Raw genomic sequence first — 4,568 nt, 5'->3', positions numbered from 1 at the left:
GTCCCCGGCCCCGCCGCCCCCGGGCTCCCGCAGCGCCGCCGACACCGCTGCGGTAGCCGCGACCCTGGCAGGAGCTTAGCAGCGATCTGATCACTCAGCAGAAGCGCTCCACTTCTTCTTCGCTCCTAAAACCCGCTCCTCAAAACAGCAAGTTCCTTCACTCCCAAATCGGCGCTGGACRCTCCGATTCCACCGGCTTCCTTCCCCTCTTGGAGCAGCTTAAAATGGACATCGCTTGTATCCCTGCCGAGCCGTGTGTTCGTTTAACCCCCAACCTTTGCTCGTTTTTGCGGGAGCGGGGTGCAAGGCAGAGCCCCCGGCACCCCTTGCAGCTCCACCACCCGCTCCCGGGACTCCCCCATCGCGTTTTGCTCCCGTGCTCGTTTCCAAGGTAACCGCCAAAAACGATAACCACGGAAGTGGACTAGAGAGAGCAAAAGTAACCCCGGCCCCAAATGAAGTATTTCCCCGTGTCAGTACTTCAGCGCGCTCTTCCATCTCGAGGCTGGCCTCCGCTCTCGCTCACCCCAGCACGGCCCCGGCGCGAGCGAGCTCCCCGCGCACCGCGGCGGCCCCCCGGCGTGCAGGCCCGCTCGCTCGCCGAGCACCTGGGTGGGCGCTACCGCCGGGGCGGGGGGCTTCTGTGTACGGACGTGTCGATCCGCCGGCTCCATCTTGTTGCGCTGGTTAGTGTCTCCTGTCCCAGCGCGCGGCGGCCTCTCTGCAGGTGTTGTGTGCAGTCGCCACTGATTGATGAGGGGAAATTTCCTGGCCGGGGGCTGACTGATGAGAAGGAGTTTTCTGGCAGGCCCCGAGGCTTGCTGCCGGCGTTTCGTCCTGAATCTTTCGGGATCTTGGGGGGAACGCTGCTGCCCGAGGCTGGCGTCAAGGGGGCATTCCCGCGCTCCGACCGTACGCGCTGAAGAACGGACAATCGCAGCAGTTTTACCTTCTCCATCAATAAGGAAGGTGTAAAGACAGGAGAGACTGCTGCCTGCCTGCCTGAGTGGAGGAGCGCATGAATTTGCTCTTGCCTTGGGGAGAAAAGTGGGAGGAAAAGTTGGAAACCATGTCGAAAGTGCCGTCTCCTTTCCTCACGGAAAGCACGTTTGACCTGACTGCGGCCTCCGTGTGCCACTTGTGGGGAAAGCGACCCTGCAGAGCAGCAGCTCCCGGGGACGCTCCCCGGAGGTGCATGCATCTAGGGCTGCAAAGATATCCAAAAACACCCGTCCCCCCAGCGAGGGAAACCCTGGCAAAGAAAAGCCGAGGAGGTTTCGGAAAGTCACAAGCAGTCCATGGCCCATGCAGCTAACCCGCAAACGAAACGCTGGGGGATGTGGTGCTGCTCATCCAGCCCCCTCCGGTGAGCGCGCTCCTCGCACAGGAGAACGGAAAGGGAATCCCAAAGGTAGCAGCCTCCTGGTTTTCCTCCTCCAAATCTTCCCACAGGTTTCCCTGCCAAAGAGCGTGCTCTGGCTCGGGATGCCGAGGCCTGTCGCTGTTTCTGTTCCTAGTGTTCATTGCTTCCATTACAGAAGAGCCTGGAAGCCTCCGAATCCAGCCCGGGCCCTTCTCGCGCTCGCTGTTACTGAGCACGTGGAGCGAGACAGTCCCCAGCCGGGAGGATTTGGAGCCCAGGCACAGAAAGATAAAATTTTGTTTAAAAAAACCACGCTAGCTAGCTCATTTTAGCACTTGCTATAGACAGGGCAATTTAATGCACTGGTTGATTGATGTGAGTGCTGGCCTCCTATTCACCCAAAAGCTGTGTGTATTTTCCTGTACTTTACCATTCGCATATTTTGAAAGAAAGCCAAAATTCTGGAGAATCTGGGAAACTCCATCCTTGTCGCCCTTATCCTACATCTCTGCCCACATGCTGGGCAGCTGGGAAGGGCCCTTTTCCCTTAAGCACCTAAGAGTGGAAGACCTTAGGCTGTCCCCAAGCAGAGCGTGGCCCTCCCAAGTCTACCAACATGACCAGAAAAAGATGTTTTAAAATTTTTTTTAGCACTCGCTCATTCATACTTGCTGAAATACAACTGAACAAACCTATCCCAAGTTTGTGCCTACTTCTGGTTGCCACAACTTCCTATCCTCAAATTGAGCTTTGGGACCCTGTGAGTGGAGGCCGTAGGTGGCGGGGCAAGGGGCTCCCACCTCATCCGGTCACTCCTCTTCTGGCTGGAAACGTGACTTTTYGCAGCAGCTGCTCTAAAAATAGAACAACTCTAAAAAATGCTCTCATGACCCTAAAGCCGTGCAGGGAGCCCCGCMGAGAGGGCACCGTACCCGGGAGGTAGAAAGCACAGCAAAGGTGTTTTGCAGACTTCCTTTGTAGGTGTGCGCAGAAGGATACAACGGGGATCCATTAACTCTTTACTTCCTCCAATGTTTTAATTTTCATGTCTTTTAATTTGCYGAACGGTTTTATGGCCTGCTCCGAAAGCCCTTTTCCGGGCTCTGAACCAGCGGTGGTGTCCGTAAGAGCTCAGGACGAACGGGTGCGTGACAGCAAGCCCGGAGGTTGTACCGGCGAGTCGCCGGGGGGAACGTGGGTCTCTGCACTACCCCAAAGCCTGACAACGGGATTTGTAAAGCGAAATGATGGAAACTGGGAAAGAAAACAGCAAACAAGCGAAAACGCCAGGCTGAAAGGGAAGGGTTACCAAACAGACCGTACGCTGCGTAAATTCACGTGATACGCAACAAGATGTTCTCTTTTAATAATCAGTTTTAGGAATGACTGGCGATTTTCAAAGCATTCCCACCGCAGCCAAAGTTTTAACTAGGCGTACAGGAGTGGACATAAACACCTGTGGACTTTATAAGAGCAAGAAGCAATTTACCACCCAATAAAAAGTCAAACACTCATTTTAAAATCTTCAGGTTCRCATTTGCCGTTTTAAACGTGCGCGCGCGGATGGTTCTAGCGGCGGCTCGGAGAGGCGGGATGCGCAGCCGGCACGCGCCAACGCGCAGGCCCCCGGCACCCTGCCCCGCTCCTGCGGTGCGGCGGAGAAACCCGCTGGGAAGAGGCGGCGTCTCGATTTCGTGCCACCTACGCTTTGCGTCARACTCCGCCGGGGGCCGCGGGTCCGCGCGCGCGCTCGAGCTCCGGCAGGAGCGTTGGGTGCTGTTTGCACTGGGGTCRGCGAATTCTTTGTTACCGGCTTGTTGTGAAACTATAAATAGGTTAAAATCCTGTCAACGGTTCGAGTCGTGCTTGGTAGATAAGTCCGCGGACTGGAATTCAGGAATGCTAATTTACGGAGCCGATGGAGGAGCTTACAAGGTTGATCCTTATCCTGCACTCCGGCAAACTCCCCTAGATTAAGCTRCAAATATGTGGAGCGCAGGTGCCGCTGCAGCGGCTCGGATGCCTGAATGTCAGCGGGCAGAGCCCCGCGCGTGCCCCCAGCTCCTGCCTGGAAACTAGCCGCCCGAGCAAACGCATGACCAGTAAATGCTTAACTAGCCGTGTGCGTGCACAACTAACTGATTTGGGTGTACATTCGAAATGCTTCTCCACGTACATTAGTCACACATGAATAAAGGTGCATGATTAATTTTGAAAAATCCTCCTCCGGGAGCTACCTGATTTGCACAAAAGAGCTTCGTGGCAGCGGAAGAGCACGGCGGAGAGGGAGCGCCGAAGACACGTGGCATCTACCAGAACCCGGGGTCACTCCATCCCAAATGGAGAATACAGGCATTTTCACTTTTCCCCCGCCAAGGAGGGGGCGGGAATGCAGTATTTCGCTTGATCCCTAGCACCGCCGCTCTGCAGGCGCACGACAGAAGCTGCCTGCCTGCCTGCTTTACGAGGGCAATGGTGAGCACCACGGATACTCTGCTTACCTRTGAAACCTCTGCGGGAGGGGGCGGCAGAATATTTTTGATACGGGTGTCAAAAGAAACCTGTTCTGCTAACAGAGAAACGCGTGTTGATCACAATAGGTTATTAATAAAATGGCTCTGAACATCGACATATCTTTGTGGCAGATTTTTTCCATAAATGAGTTGAACATTTTCCAACTTCAAGAAAATGCTGCTACCTATAAACTTGGAAATTAAGGGCTTTTTCCCCCTAAGACTTAGATCCCTCAGGGCACTTGTGTTCTGGCATGCATCCCTTATTTGCTGAAGAAATTTCAAACTTGGTAATTTAGCACCCTACTGATAAAACAAAGAAAAAAAAGAATTTAGGCATGTGTGCATGCGAAGAAGGAGGGAGGTAAGTGGTACCGCTTCGGGCATTTTTTTCCTGTGGCTTTTTTTTTTATGCACAAGTCATGCTGCAGATTTTGTGCGAGATTCATAGAGAAAACATTCCCAAGATGTAAGATGCATATCAATCCATAAACCGAGTTTCACAGATGCAAAATGACCTGCAGAATTTAAATGAGGACGGAGACTGTTTTATAACCACTTTTCTGTATAACTTATTTAAGCTTAAGATGTTGGGCTAAATTTGCCCCTAGCAGAATTACAAGCATTAGCATTATTAGTATTACAGCAGCACCTAGAGGCCCCAGCTGAAACTGGGATCCTGCGTGGGTATA

Source organism: Apteryx rowi, unplaced genomic scaffold (assembly GCF_003343035.1).
Source record: "Apteryx rowi isolate R43461 unplaced genomic scaffold, aptRow1 scaffold_10, whole genome shotgun sequence".
Lineage (NCBI taxonomy): Eukaryota > Metazoa > Chordata > Aves > Apterygiformes > Apterygidae > Apteryx > Apteryx rowi.
This window is presented reverse-complemented; position numbering follows the sequence as displayed.